General features: G+C 41.2%; 1 protein-coding gene across 2 annotated transcripts in view; it reads left to right on the top strand.

Annotated features, from left to right (window-relative positions):
• The first annotated feature begins 6,263 nt into the window (after nucleotides 1-6,263).
• DYM (dymeclin) overlaps nucleotides 6,264-16,600 on the top strand; it is a 377,292-nt gene continuing 366,955 nt past the window's right edge. The window contains exon 1 of one of the 2 annotated variants that reach the window (XM_079941933.1): nucleotides 6,264-6,564. The gene's annotated coding sequence lies outside the window, so the exon portion shown is untranslated. The remainder of the gene's footprint in view (nucleotides 6,565-16,600) is intronic. The other variant, XM_079941932.1, reaches the window with a different exon arrangement.

Consider the following 16,600-nt stretch of genomic DNA (forward strand, 5'->3'; position numbering starts at 1 on the left):
GAATTCTAATTTTCCTACCCAGGCAACTGGCTCTCTTTATATTTTTGTCAGTCTGTGGATCTGGTCTCTGGCCACAATACCTGATCTTCCAACTGGGATTTCCTGAATTCCAGGGACATCCGGAGACTCTTTTTGGCTGTAGAGTCTTAAAGTTCAATTCTAACCTATAGTCTCTCCTTCCACCACCACCTCTCTTTTACCATAAAAATTCAAGTTCACAACTAAATCACCATAAAACAACCATAAAAATCCATTCTCTTTGGACTTTCCTGTTTACGTTGTTTATAGTAGAAGGTGAACTCTTGGAGGTCTCAGTAACCTAGGTGTATAACGGTCAGTAACTTAAAAAAAAACACAAACTGTTTTGTATTATATTTTCTCAGGGGTAAAATGGAGACAATAATACTCTACTCACAGCATTGTGAAAATTAGGTCCAATTATGTATATATTTTGATATATTACATATATACACTTGTATATGTTTGAATACATGCACATATATTAGTTTTGTATATATATTGGATATATTCATGTATGCAAACTGTACAAATGCATAAAAATTGAAAAATAAAAGTTACATTTCCAGCCCAGTTCTTCAGACTTTTAAATAAATTGGAATTATGTTTTACATATTGTTTGTTAAACTTAATTTCATTTAACAACCTGTTGTGAAGGACTTTCCAAGTCATTAAATAACTTTCTATATCCTCTTTTTAAAGGCGTAGTATTCTGTTGGATGGATGTGCCATAATGCATTCAGCCAATCCCCTGTCATTGAACATTTAGTACTTTGGTGATACTTTTTAGTCAAATACACATTTTTGCATACATGGGCAAAGTAGGGGAAGCAAGTGGTGGACCGCTTGGTGTATTAGTTTGCTAGCACAGCAGTAATATTGAAGCATAAATTGGGTGTCTTAAACAACAGAAATTTATTGTCTCACAGTTCAGGAGGCTAGAAGTCAGAGGTCAAGGTGTCTGCAGTGTTGGTTTCTTCTGAGGGCTGTGAGAGAGAATCCGTTACATGCCTCTCCCTTAGCGTCTGAGGGTTTACTGGCAATCTTTCGTGTTCCTTTGCTTGTAGATGCATAACTCTGATGTCTGCCCTCATCTTCACATGGCATTCTCCCTGTATATGTCTGTTTTTAAATCTCCCTCTTTTATAAGGGCACGTGTCATGTTGGATTAGGACCCATTCTAATGACTTCATTTTAATTTGATCGCCTCTATAAAGACCGTATCTCCAAATAAGGTCACAATCTAAGGTACTGGGAGTTAGAACTTCACTATATGCCTTTTTTTTTTTTTTTTTTTGCGGTACGCGGGCCTCTCACTGTTGTGGCCTCTCCCGTTGCGGAGCACAGGCTCCGGACGCGCAGGCTCAGTGGTCATGGCTCATGGGCCCAGCCGCTCCGCGGCATGTGGGATCTTCCCGGACCAGGGCACGAACCCGTGTCCCCTGCATCGGCAGGCGGACTCTCAACCACTGCGTCACCAGGGAAGCCCTATGCCTTTTTTTTGATGGGGGAGAATAATTCAATCCATAATACCTGGTGAAATGGTTTATTATTTATTCAAAAAATGTTTACTACGTGCCTATGGGAGCCTTGGGCTATGCCAATAAACAAAAAACCCCTTCTTTAGGGAATTCACATTCTACTAGCAAGGAGACAAATAAACAGATGACTATACAATGTGTGGAGGGGTGATTAAAAGCCCTGTAGGAAGATGAAGGAGGGGAAAGGATGGAGAGTGCTGGAGTCTGGGGACAGGAGGTGAGGGTGGGGAGGTGTTGCTATTTTATGCAGGGCGAACAAGGAAAGGCTTGATAATATCACATTTGACCAGAGTCTTGGAGGAGATAAGGAGAAGTGGTCTAAGTTAATTATCATTTGTTTTACTTTTTAATTGTCTTCTTCCACCAGAATGTAAGCTCCTTGAAAGCAATAAATAATACAGTTGATCTATAACATGCCAGTGCCTAGATCCATGTGCGGCATTTACAGGGCACGCAATAAAATATTCACTACTAAAAATAGGGAAAAGAGTGGTCCAAGCAGAGGCAACAGTAGGTACCTAAGGCCCTGAGCTGGGAGCGTGCTTGGAGCAGCTGCAAGGAGGCCATTCCAATTAGGTCTGACAGTGAAATAGCCACAAGTGGAGATGAGATTATAGTGGTGGGATGGCTTTGGGATTGAGGCATATTGTAGGGCTTTGCAGGCCATTTTAATACCATTGGCTTTAATACTGAATGAAGTGAGAAGCCACTGGAAGTCTTTAAGCAGATGGGGGACATGGTCTGATTTATGGAGATGGAGGGAGGGAATTATGTTTAGAACCTCAGAGAAAATCAGAAACAATAATCTCATTCAGAGACTTGCAGTGTATTTCATTCTCTGGGTAAACCTAGTAAAATTTCCATTATTCCATAGCCGAGGCCATTTGATCGCATTGGGAACCATTTATTACTGAGGGGCCACGGTGGCATTTAGCACCTCTGGAATAATTTTTTGTTGATTTAGTTCAGTTCTATTTGTTTCTTTGTTTTAACCCTAAAGGAAATTTCAATTTTGCAGGTATAAATTTTATTATTAAGATGTTGAAAATACTGGCCCTGCTCATCCAGAAAATGGTTAATTTTTCACCATTTATTTCTTGAAAAGCTGTTTCCTTGGGGCTGGATACCAGGTTGTGCTGACTGTTCTTGTTCTTCGTGGCAATTTAACCCAGTTTTTAATTGTATAATGCCTGTTTCCTCTTCTAGACCTTCAGCTTCTTGAGGTCAGGCCCAGCTCTGAGGCACAGTGCACACAAAATTGCTAAGTAAATATTAGTGGAATAAGTGAATGAATGAACCAAATGGACATCCTAAATCAGAAGCACCAGTCCTTGTTTTAAGTACCTTGCTGGAAAGTCACTGAGTAGTGAGGAGGATGAGGCTACGCAGGACTGCAATTTCAGGTACCAGACTGTTTCCAATGACTCACTTGACACTTCATTGCTTGAATGACTTTCCTATGGAACTCAACATGTTTCCAGATACAGCTGGTTTTTATAATAGTCTAACCAAAATGAGCTGGGAAGTGAAGTATAATTTTTTGTGCATTTTCTGGTTTACAGTTTCTTTCTAAGTAGCATGGATATTTGTACAGTCCCAGATTGGGAATGTGTTGGCAAGACAGGTAGCCATTTGGAAGTTTTGTTTTTAATTATACCTTTTTTTTGTTTTTTTGGCTGCGTTGGGTCTTCGTTGCTGCGCGTGGGCTTTCTCTAGTTGTGAGTGGGGGCTACTCTTCATTGCGGTGCGCAGGTTTCTCATTGCGGTGGCTTCTCTTACCGTGGAGCACAGGCTCTAGGCACGCGGGTTTCAGTAGTTGCAGCATGCAGGCTCAGTAGTTGTGGCATGCAGGCCCTAGAGTGCACGTGCTTCAGTAGTTGCAGAGTGTGGGCTCAGTAGTTATAGCTCGTGGGCTCTAGAGCACAGGCTCAGTAGTTGTGGCGCATGGGCTTAGTTGCTCTGTGGCATGTGGGATCTTCCGGGACCAGGGCTCGAACCCGTATCCCCTGCATTGGCAGACAGATTCTTAACCACTGAGCCACCAGGGAGGTCCCTACACTTTTTAATTTTTGAATGTATTCGTTTTCCATTACTACTACAAAAAATTACCACATATTTAGTGGCTTAAAACAACACAAATTTATTGTCTTATAGCTCTGTGGGTGAGAGTCTGACTCAGTCTCACTGAGCTAAAATGAGGGTATCAGCAAGACTGTGTTCCCTTCTGAAGGCTCTAGCAGATAATGTTTCCAAAGCCAGTAATGCCTGGTTCTCATATTGAATCACTTGATCTTCTGCTAGAGCCATATTCATGACTGATGTTTTCTGCCTCCCTCTCACTTTGTACTTTTGTGGTTACATCGGGCCCACCCAGATAACTGGGGATAATCTCCCCATTTTAAGGTCATCTGATTAGTGACCTTAATGCCATCTGCAACCTTAATTCCGCTTTGCCATGTAAACTAATATATTCATAGGTCTTGGGGGATTAGGATGTGGACATCTTCAGGGTGGCCATTATTCAGCCTGCCAGAGGGAATAATTTTAAATTTACAGAAGAGTTGCAAGGTACAGACAGTTCCTGAATATCCTCCTCCTAGTTTCCTTAAATGTTAATATCTTATATAACCATACACAATTGTCAAAACTAGGAAATTAACATTGGTACAATATCTTTAACTAAAGTCCAGACTTTATCTGGCTTTCATCAGTTTTCCCACTATTGCCTTTTGTGGTTCCAGGATCCAATCCAAGATACCCCATTGCATTTAGTGGGAGGGTGTTTATGGCCTTCTTGTTAGTGTTTCTGCAATAACCAGACACTGAAGTAGTCAAGTCAAAGTTGTCATGATACTTGTGCAGGCAGTATTGAAAGTTGCTGACCAAGGATAATACTTTTCACATTACATGTACAATAAGTAGTTTTCAAAGGACTGCTACTTCAACTAATGCATTACATATTGTTAAAACCATTCCTATTATTATTTTCTGATTTATGATGTTTTCTTAGCAACATTATGATATTTGCCTAGGAACACTGGTTTCTAGTGAAACTTTTTATTTCAAGCCATGCAAAAAATACAAAAGGTAGGGAATATTAAATTTCACAAATAGTATTGCCTCAAGGTAGAATAAGTTGCTTCTTGGTCTATCAAGAAAGTTCTGAAGCGTTGCTCACAGTTTTTGCTAGGTCACTTTGGGGTAGGTAGACTGTGTGATTTTTGTATAGGCAAAATTAAAAAGTACTTTGAGGTTGATTTGGTGCCTGACTCTCTTTTCGCTATAGTAATTTAAAAATAAAATTATACATGTAATTCATATTTATTGCAGAAAAATTAGAAAACATGTAGGAAAAAACTATTTTTAATCATGCATGGGGACTTCCCTAGTGGCACAGTGGTTAAGAATCCACCTGCCAGTGCAGGGGACAAGGGTTCGAGCCCTGGTCCAGGAAGATCTCACATGCCACAGAGCAACTAAGCCTGTGTGCCACAGCTACTGAGCCTGCGCTCTAGAGCCCTCGAGCCACAACTACTGAGCCCGCGTGCTGCAACTACTGAAGCCCGTGTGCCTGGAGCCTGTGCTCCGCAACAAGAGAAGCCACCAAAATGAGAAGGCCGCGCTTTGCAACGAAGAGTGGCTCCGCTCACCACAGCTAGAGGAAGCCTGTGTGCAGCAACGAAGACCCAATGCAGCCAAATATAAATAAATAAATTTATTTTAAAAACATGCATGACCTCATTTCCCAAAGATAATAATTGCTAATATTCCTTTAGCCTTTTTCCCCTTGGGCCATATATACATAAGTATTATAAATATAATTTATTTTTGAAAATGGGTAATACTGTACATACCATTTCCTCTCAATATATCATGAACACATATTCATAGCATTGTTTACAATGGATGCATAGCCATAAACTATCTAATTTCAGAACATTTTTATCACCTCATTTTTAGCTAGGCTTCTCAGGTATCTTGTGTTTTAGTATATTTTCCTGTAATTATTCTGCAAGTTCAGGGAACTCGTTGGCAATAAAAGTTGGAAAAGTATATGTAAGACCTCTATAGTACTTTTCAGAGTGTATTGGCACATACTGTTCATATTAAGGAAATAACAGCGATATCTATCTCATAGCGTTATTTGAAGAAATAAAGTAACAGTGAATAGCCCATAGAAAACAACCCATAATGTGAGTTATTATTACTGACGTCGTTAATAGTCCTGTATGGTTAGTATCATCATGATCCCGTATATGTATTCTAGATGAGGAAACTTGCTGGAGAGGTGAAATAAGGACCCAAGGACGTCAATCTGGTAACCTCAGCTCATTTGACTTTAAATTCCATACTTTTGCCACTGCACCACATTGACACTCTTTCCTGTTGGACCTGTCCTTTCTGACAGTATTGCAGGCAATTCTAGATCTGCTATTCTGCCTCCATCAAACTTTATTTTCCTATTTCCCAATTCTTTAGAGTCCTACAAGGAACTGCCCGACTTTGGGGTGATTATTGTGCTGGAATGAACAGGAGCCTTAATGAAGTTAAGTTACCAGAACAAGTGTTGTAGGGTAAGCCAGGACTGCAGCACGAAGGTAAGATTTATCAGCTTCTCAGTTTTGCCACGCGGCTTTGCGGTTGCCCTGGAAGCGCAGGAGAGTGGAGAAACGCTGAACGCCGGAAGCACTTCATTTCCCAGAAGTCCGCGCGCCGCGCGCCACGTGACCGCCGGCTAGAGCGCGCCGGGGCTTTCGGTACCCCGGGCGTTCTCCGTAGCTTCCCTCTTCTCTCCCCGCCCCTGGGCCTCCGCACTGACGCTGTCCGGGCGAGAGCCGAGCCGGAGTCGGAGTCGGAGCCGGAGCCGCAGAGACGTGGAAACATGGACGCCTGAGCCGGTGTGCGCCAACCCGGCTGCGGCGGCGACCGCGGCTTGTTCTGTCTCCTCTGCCACCCGTTCGTCCGTCCGTGAGCTGGAAGCGGATCTCTCCGCCGGCTGAGACAGGTGGGCTGTGGCGTCGCCCCTGGCAGCGCGGCCCTGGGAGCCGGGCGGGGCCCCCGCCCCTTGTCAGAGCGGGTTTGGGGACACCCTCCCCTCCCCCGGGCAGAAGGGTCCCTTCTGCCAGCGGGGAACGGGGCCACGAGAGCTGCCCCCCACTTCCAGGATTCAGTGGCACTTAGAGCCGGGAAGTGAGGGGATGTGCTAATCAAGAGAGTGAGAGGGGCCTCAGTCCGAGTCTGGTGTTGGGAGTTGGTCGTGGCGGGGGGGATACCGAAGAGCAAGTCGATGCTTCGGAAGATGGGGTTGATGTGACAAGTGGGCGTGTGATGGGCAAGGTGAGCAATAATGTTGATTGTTTTTTTGACATACAAATTTTTATTGAGATGTAATTGACATACCACAAAATTCACCCTTTAAAAGTACAGTTAAAGTATAACGCAGTGGTTTTTTGTTCTTTTTTTAAACACAGTGTTTTTTAAAAGCATTTTCACAGGGTTGTGCAACTGTCTAATTTAAGAACATCTTTATCACCCAAAAAAGAAAACTATACCCATTAGAAGTCACTCCTTATTCTCCACTCCCTGGCAAGTAGCGATTGTGTTTTAACTGAAAGGCGAGAGAGTGGGAAGTTAGATCGGGTGTTTGTGAACAGTAGTGAGTTAATAAAGCTGATAGGATGAAAGTACTGAAATAGAAGGGATGGGGTGATTGTAATAGGGCCAGCAAAGGGGTACACAGGATAGACTCGCTAGGGGGGCAGATTGAGCAGGATGCTTGAAAGCTGGAGGGAGAGATGTGTAGAGAGAAGGTGCTGAAAGATATGAAAACACCGGTGTGTGTGTGGAGGCAGTGGAGAGGAGTGTACCCTTTCAGAGGGACCCTGGCTTTGGGATGATGAATTGAGGGTTCGAGAGAGGAACTGGAGGTGGAAGGGAAGGGGATCAGGTGAATGGTTGCTGCTGAGCATGGAAGTTATGAATAATGTAGATTTCTTGAATGGTTATCCTGCTTTGTATTGTTTATCTCATAATTTTCTCTGCAACTCAGAGACAGACTGGGTAAGTATAATTATTCCCATTCTGCAGATGAAGAATCAACCTTTTAGCTGTTAGGTGACTTCCTGAAGCTCATTAGGTTAGTAAACAGGGCAGAATGAGTGGGAATGAAAAAATTGATGCACGTGGATTAAGTGGCAGAAAATTGAGATGGGTCAATGTTACAGGAAGGAGTTTCAACTATTAAATATATTAAGAAATCTATGTTATTATAAGTAGGTCGAGGACTTTGTTTTTGTAACTTTTAAATTTGGAAAAGTTCAACCCGGGATAATGTAATATACCCCCACGTACCCATTACCCGGCTCTAACAATCAGTAACTCAGGCTAATTTAGTTTCATCTATGGCCCTGAATTCCTATTCCCAGCTCCATTTCATTTGTAAATATTTGAGTATATGTCTCTGGAAGATTGAGTCACTCTCTTTTTAATATACCCACAATATGATTGTCACACCTAAAAAATTAATAATAAGCTCTTTATATCTAGAAGGACTTATTTTTTAAAATGTGGTATCCATTTGATACTGAAGAAGCAGTGCAAACATTTTGATGTTTGACTTCCTGAAAAATACAGTTTGTTTCCTGATTTTTCCAGTTAATCCTGTTGTCCTGACTGTTCCATTTTCTTGATTAATATGGTTCATCCTTCTGCAGAATGCTTGAAGAATTGTCACTTTGGCTAGCTCTTTAATGGATGGAGTTTTGCGAGGGCAGGAGAAAAATAGAAGTGAAATATACCACAAAATGCACAAATAACTTAGATCTCATACTGCTCTAAGTATTTGGGCAATTTGATTATGTTTCTTTCCAGATGATTTCACATATTGTTAGAAGTTGTTTAATGTGTGTGTATTAGTTTTCTATGACTACTGCAACAAATCACCACAAATTTAATGGCTTGAAACAATACAAACTTATTCTTTAAAAGTTCTGTATTTTAGAAGTCCGAAATGGGTCTCACTGGGCTAAAATCAGTGTGTCAAGCCTGTGTTCCTTTTGGGAAGTTTCCAGGGGAGAATCTGTTTCCTTGCCTCTTCCAGCTTTTAGGGGCCGCCACATTCCTTGGCTTGTGACCCCCTTCCTCCATCTTCAAAACCAGCAGCATTGCATCTCTCTGGCTGTTCTGTAGTCCATCTGACCACAGCTGGGAAAGGTTCTCCACTTTTAAGGACCCATGTGATTAGATCAGGCACACCTGGGTAATTCAGGGTAATTTCCCTCAACTTAAGGTCCTTAACTTAATTACATCTGCAAAGTCCTATGTAAAATAACCGAATCACAGGTTCCGTAGATTAGGATGTGGACATCTTTGGGAATTGTTATTCTGCCTATCACAGTATGTTTTGGGATATTTTGTTGAGACTTAAGAAAATCAGTGGTTTTGTTTGCTGCTGCAAATGCAGTGTGTCCTCTTTCACTTTGTAGATAATGGGAATAGTTAGTGCTGGAGAGGACTGTTCCATTTTCCTTTTAGTGACTGTAAACAAATATGTGGGAAATACCTGTGACATTTGTAGTATAGGCTTTGGTAAAATGAGACCTTTAAAAGTGATTAAATATAAAAACAATGTAATAACGTGTAAAGTTTTTCTGTATTTTGTTTCGGTCTTTTTCATATTCATATTTATTTATTTATTTATTACATATTCATGTTTTTTAAGTATTGTTTACTTGTAATCAGAGTGTATATAATGCTCAGCTGCTACTTGAAGTCGCAGGACACTCTGGCAATGACGGTTCCCATGCCCAGAGTGAGAGGGCAGGGGCTCTGTGTCCCAGTGGGTGATGGAGGTACCTCCAATTCAACAGGAAGACTCAAAGGGAGAAAAAATTTTCAGGAAGAATGAGCTACTGTGAGAGTTGGGCTTGAATTCCCATCTAGAATTTTCCGTATGTGACTCAGCTGGGCGAGGTTGAGTGCTGTGGGCCTGCAAAGCAGAGGGGCAAGATGGCTGTTACTGCTCTTCCTCTCCCAGGATGGGGGAGAAGACTCTGAATCTTACAGGTGGATTTCAGGAAGCCCTGTAGTTGGTATCCTGCTTCCTGAGGGGGTTCCACTTTCCAGCTTAGCTCTCAAGGTCTTGACTGCCTTGGAGCATGAAGGTCTGGTCTCTCTGATGGTGGTGTGTTTTAGCTTACGGCTTCCAGTAAACATAATGGGAATTGTTATATATCTGTGCCTATTTTTAAGCTTATTTTCCCTACTAAGATTCTTAGTTGAGCTTAATGCTTTGAACTTCTTAAAAACTGCTTGCAGTTTTAAATTATACTCATGTTTGTCTATTTGTAGACAAAGCAATCTAATAGGGCTGAAAACAACTTTACAGATAGCTCTTATTTACTGAAAAATGTTTTTTTTTTATTATTAAGAAAGTTTGGTCAGTACTTTTTGATGTCTTCTCTAGTTTTTGTTACATTCTTTAAAGATGCAGACAGCAGGTGAGGGGTCGGGGGTGGGTGAAATGGGTGAAGGTGGTCAAAAGGTGCAAACTTCCAGTTATAAAATAAATAAGTCCTGGAATGTAATGTGCAACGTGGTGACTGTTGTTAATAATACTGTATTATATGTTTGAAAGTTGCTAACAGTAGATCTTAAATGTTCCCGTCACAAGAAAAAAAAATAACTCTGTGTGGTGCTGGATGTTAACTAGACTGATTGTGGCAATCATTTTGCAATACAGTATATACATATATTGAATCATTGTGTTGTACACCTGAAATTAATATGTTACATGTGAATTATATCTCAATTAAAAAATGCAGGACACCAAAAGTGGCTGTAACTCTCCAATAAGAATATTGGAAGAATTAACAACAATTTTTTTGTATGTCCTATGACAGATAGTAAGTTTTCTTTTTTAGATTGAGTCAATCACTGAATCTTTTTTTAAAAATATTTATTTATTTATTTATTTGACTCTGCCAGGTCTTAGTTGGTGGTGGCCCTCGGGATCTTTGTTGTGGCATGTGGGATCTTTAGTTGCGGCATGCAGGCCCTTAGTTGCGGCACGCATGTGGGATCTAGTTCCCTGACAAGGGATCAAACCCAGGCGCCCTGCATTGGGAGCACGGAGTCTTAACCACTGGACCACCAGGGAAGTCCTGAAGTCAATCACTGAATCTTGACAATTATTCCTTCAAAATACCTTTTGAAACCCTCCACCTTACAATACTTTCAAAGCCGCCTGTGTCAGTTAAGATTAGGTTTGTCTTTGAGTAACATACCGTTGCTAGCTTGAACATGTTGTTAGTTTGTTTCTCATGTAAGAGAAGTCCAGAGGTAGACAATTCAGGGCTGGTATGGTGGCTCTGCTGTCATGAGGGACCCAGCCTCTTTTCCAGCTTCTTACTCTGTCATCTCTAGGATATGGCCCTTGATTTCTGGGTCCAGATAGTAATGTACGGCATGTAGTCAGATAAATGGTCTGGCACCCATAGGATAGTTCTGGACTAAGGTATTTTGAAATCATCAGTGTATTGGGGAAGAGTTCACTGGTCTAGAAGGCTGAGGGATGTATGCAATTTTATAGTTACAGTGGGCAAAGTAGAAGACATGCCCTTTAGTAAGTCTCCCTATCAGGCATCAGCTTGCTTTCTGGCCTTTTTTGCTTCCCTCCCTACTCTAGCCATGTTGAGCTTTTTTCAGTTCCTTGAATGGACCCTGCCTGTTTTTCCTAATCCTAGGCCTACACACATGCTTTTCTCTTACTTTGAAAAGTTTCTTAACTCCACACCCAACCAGGCCAGTCCTTCAGGTCTTAGCTTTTATTTTTTTTTTATTTATTTGGTTGTGCCGAGTCTTAGTTGCAGCAGGCGGCCTCCTTAGTTGCAGCTCGCTGGCTCCTTAATTGCAGTACGCAGGCTTCTTAGTTGCAGCACGCAGGCTCCTTAGTTGTGGCATGCGAACTCTTGGTTGCAGCATGCATGTGGGATCTAGTTCCCTGACCAGGGATCGAACCCGGGCCCCCTGCATTGGGAGCACGGAGTCTTACCCACTGCACCACCAGGGAAGTCCTAGGTCTTAGCTTTTATGGCATGACCTCTGGGAAGCTTTCACTGAGTCCTGAATAGTTGCCATATTATAATTTCATGTTGCTTTATTTGTGTCTCTTACTCAACTGTAAATAAATTCTATCCTTCACAGTTTTAACCCTGGCTCTTGGTATTGTGCTGGCCACATAGTGGGCACTCAGGAAATATTGACGGAGTCGTTGTGCTTACATAACCGGTGTGATGGAGCTTGGGTATTGCTAGTTTGTTTGTTTGTTTGTTTGTTTTTTTGCAATACGTGGGCCTCTCACTGTTGTGGTCTTTCCTGTTGTGGAGCACAGGCTCCGGATGCACAGGCCCAGCGGCCATGGCTCACGGGCCCAGCCGCTCCGTGGCACGTGGGATCTTCCCGGACTGGGTCACGAACCCGTGTCCCCTGCATCGGCAGGCGGACTCTCAACCACTGCGCCACCAGGGAAGCCCTGCTAGTTTGTTTTTTCAGCCCTGTACTATTCTTTGATATTTGCACATTGAGTTATATGAATCAATGATTGTGAAATAGTAAAGCACATTCTCTCCAATGTATTTAAAAGTTAATATTTCTACTTAAAGTAATACTTGCAAATTGTTAGAAAAGATAATAATTTATAATAATGTTATAGAAGATCAGCAGTACCCTGCCTTACCTGTCCTTTTTAGTCTGGTTCCCAGAGATAACTGCTTTTAACTGTGTTTATAAGTAATATGTCTAAATGGCTATTTTGTGATTTATCAATTTTAGGTAATACCTGTTGATGCCTGTTGTGGTAGATGAGCCTCTTCCTCCTCCTCCCCCTCTTCCAGCCCTTGTAGTATAGATACTTAACAATTCTTGATTAATTCAGTGTTTACATTATCCTGACTGCATAAATATCAGTGCTGAGCTGAGTTTACCTTGCTTCCCCGCCCCCCTCCCTATTTGCTTTATTTTTCTGTGAACATATTACTGATTTTTACCAAATACTTTGGAAGACCTGTGGGGATTGGGACCTAGGAAACCGATGCAAGATGTTACTCTGGCTACTGCTGTTGCCCTGACAGTGAATTGTTTTTCTTCCCCTCCCAGAGGCTTCATTGTCTTTGTTGATGAAGGTAAAGTACAGTCTCACACCTTCACAGTTCCCGACCTGACAGTGTCTTAACTTAATGCTCCTCTGTTTTGTTCGTGCTTTCTGTTTGGAACTCCTGTTACTACTCTATTAAGACCTTCTAACTGAATTTTTTTTTTAACAGTACACAAAATGGCTTTTATTTCACATCCACTCATCTTTCAAGTAATTACACAGCTGCTATATTATCACATAAGACTGCCTATTGAATTTTTAAATCAGTTTTTAGTAGTTTCAAGTATCTTTTCTTGTTCTTTTTTTATTTTTTGCGGTACGTGGGCCTCTCACTGCTGTGGCCTCTCCCGTTGCGGAGCACAGGCCCCGGACGCGCAGGCTCAGCGGCCATGGCTCGCGGGCCCAGCCGCTGTGCGGCATGTGGGATCTTCCCGGACCGGGGCACGAACCCGTGTCCCCTGCATCGGCAGGCGGACTCTCAACCACTGCACCACCGGGGAAGCCCTCTTTTCTTGTTCTTTGATTATTTCCTTGACATCTTGTTCTTGGTTCATGGGAACAATGTGGTATAGTGGTTAAGAGCATGGTTTCTGCACCCAGACTGCCTTAGCCTGAAACCTGGTCTCTCACTTTCTAACTCTGTAGTCTTGGTCTTGGGCAAGTCGCTTAACCTTTCTTTGTCTCAGTTTATTCTTCTAGGCCAAGGGTTGGCAGACATTTTGTGTAAAGGGCCAGATCATAAGCATTAGGCTTTGTGGGCCCAGAGGCAAAATGAAGAATATTTTGTAGGTACTTGCAAAACAAGGGAGAAAAAATTTCCTCAAGTTTTTTAATCGATGAAATTAAAAATACAATACTAATAATGGTTGAGAACTCTTTTTTTGGTAATAAAGGTTTGCTGATGAGAAGAATGAAATCTTTTTTGGGGGAGAAGGGATAACATTTTACTTAATTGGAGTTTAAAGTTACTGTTTCCTATCATCAAAATTGATCATAAATGTTCCTATTTAATGCTGATTTGTAATGAGATTTAATGTATTTCACCTTTGAATATATCTTTTTACATAGATAAGTATTGCCAAATACTGATATCAATCTATGAACATATTTTTTTTTTTTTTTTGGCTGAAGTGCACGGTTTGTGGGATCTTAGTTCCCTGACCAGGTATTGAACCCGGGTCCACGGCAGTGAAAGCCCGAGTCTTAACCACTGGACCACCAGGAAATTCCCCCAGTGGTTTTAATAGAGCGTATTTATTGCTTGGAAGACATCTGTAGAATTATGTTAGATTCATTTCTCATATTTACCCTTTAGCAAATCATTGCATTACCAACTAATCACTTCCAATTGAGGACTACGTGGAACTCCTTGTTGCACAGTTAAATGGGTTTTGAAATGTGGAACGTACTTTTGTACTTGTACTGAGGTCTGAAAAATGCTGTTGGAACTGTAGTTTGACTTTGGAAAATATATCTACTGCATACTTGTGTGGGAGTGGAGGTCTCGAGTCTTATTTTGATTTTTGACAGCATCAAAAGTGTATAAAGGGGCTTCCCTGGTGGTGCAGTGGTTGAGAGTCTGCCTGCCGATGCAGGGGACATGGGTTCGTGCCCTGGTCCGGGAAGATCCCACATGCCGCGGTGCGGCTAGGCCCTTGAGCCATGGCTGCTGAGCCCGCGTGTCCGGAGCCTGTGCTCTGCAACAGGAGAGGCCACAACAGTGAGAGGCCCGTGTACCGCAAAAAAAAAAAAGTGTATAAAGCAGCTTGACATTACCTGTGATTCAAACAATGTCAGTTGTCCTTGAAATGACTTTACCTCGGTATAGGTTTTACAGATTTTTAAGTGCTGTTGGCCTTCTAATTTTAGGTTGAATTCATTGAGAAATATTATCAAATGTGCAGCAAAAACTAATTTCCAAAGCCATTCAGTGTCTAGTAATAGTGGTTGAGGGAGTTCTTCTTGTTCAGGACAATTTCAGTCTCAACCCTGAGCTTGAAAAATTTAAATAAAACTATACCATTGCTGAGCCATTGTATTGTTGTGTGGTAGAACGTATCAGGATATTCAGTTTTTATTTCTGAGAAAAATTTTATGGAACTGATAGTTAAGTTCATGAGAGTGGATGAAGTTGGCTGTTGACACTGCTGGTTCAATAACACATCATAGATTCAAATATTTTTATGCAGAGTACCTGCTGATAGATAGCATAATGAACACTGTAGGCTATAAGCACCTTGCATTTAAGAAATATTTATGTAATTTACTTAAAAATAGAAATAATAAATCCACATGTTAACATAAGTAACATATTTTTTTAAAAAAAGTATATTTTGCAAAGTAAAATAAAATTTTGTAAACACCTTGCATTTTCATAAGATTTGTAAACTTGTCCAGCTAAGCTTTTTTCTGCTCCACACATGTTTACCGCCATCTGTCATTATTCATCTTAGCAGATGCCACTTCAGGTTGTACTGAATTAGTATTTTCTCAACCAATTTGGAAAACATTCATGGCTGTAATTGTTCCTTACAGGCTGTTCTTGGAGCAATTATTTTCACTGAGAGACAAGTCTTAAAGATGTTTTATTTTCTCTGGACACATTTCTTTGTCTGCTGTAATCGAACACAATTTAAATCATGATTGGTAAATGACTTTCCTTGCTTGGTTAACAAATGAGCCATTCAGAATCTTACTCTGGTTGTAGCCTCATTTTCATTTTTTATTTTTGGGAAGACATTTTGCTTGTGATGAAATGCCTTGTTTTAAATTTTCTAATTTTCTTGATTGTTGCTCTGATGAGTTGGGAGTGAGTGCTGTGTGGTAGGGCATGTCATGTTATTACCTTAGTTGGTAATGTCTACCTATCTTGTATTCTTCTGACATAGCTACGATGATATTACATGATAAACTTAATACTTCAATATCTAATTAGATAAAAAAAATCTACACTCCACTGTGACTTAAAAGTGTGACATCAGAGTCTACTTCGTTCTTTTTTTTTTTTTTGGCCACGCCTTGGGGCTTGCGGGATCTTAGTTCCCCGACCAGGGATCGAACCCAGGCCCCAGCAGTGGAAGCGCAGAGTCCTAACCACTGGACCACCAGGGAAATTGCCCTTTGTTCTTGCTTTGATATGAGAGATATTTACTGGTAATTAAAAATGTCAAAGTATGGCAATATGCCTGACACTTGAAATGCTGTCATTGTCACATGTGTCCCTGAGATTTGTAGTGCACTGAGCAGCAGTATAAGGGGATGAACACACCACATATAGTCTCTGTAGTAACTACTCAGCTCTGCTGTTGTATCACGAAAGCAGCTTTAGTGTGTAAACAAATGACCATGGCTGTGTTCTAATAAAACTTCACTTGTAGACACTGAAGTTTTAATTTCATAGGATTTCCACGTGTCACAAAATACTGATTTTTCTTGACCACTTAAAAATGTAAAAATCATTCTTCATGCAGCAGGCTGGATTTAGCCCTCGGGTCATAATTGCTAACCCGGTGCGGATTAAAAGACTCAATATGTGTCAAGCACTTTGAATAGGACCCAGGGACATAGTAGGCTGTATAAATGTTTGCAGTTGTTATTATTAGTTTTATTATCTCCCTGAGGATATTAGTTAAAATTTTTTTCTTAGAATCACCTGTTTTCTGATTAATATTTTTGGTTTCTTTATTTCACATTGGAGGCTTTCCTCACAAGTCTGATCATTTTTGGTGGACCACTCTTAATTTAAGATTGAGACTCCCAGTATTGATTGAAAGCTCTGCATGTGAGTGGATTTTGCTGAGTGGTGAGCATTGCTGTAGATGGCAAGCCAGCTTTTTAGATGGGGGGAATCCCAAATGTCTGTATCTTTTCCATGGTTCCCCCTTCATTT

Source organism: Stenella coeruleoalba, assembly GCF_951394435.1.
Source record: "Stenella coeruleoalba genome assembly, chromosome: 14".
In the NCBI taxonomy this organism is placed as follows: domain Eukaryota; kingdom Metazoa; phylum Chordata; class Mammalia; order Artiodactyla; family Delphinidae; genus Stenella; species Stenella coeruleoalba.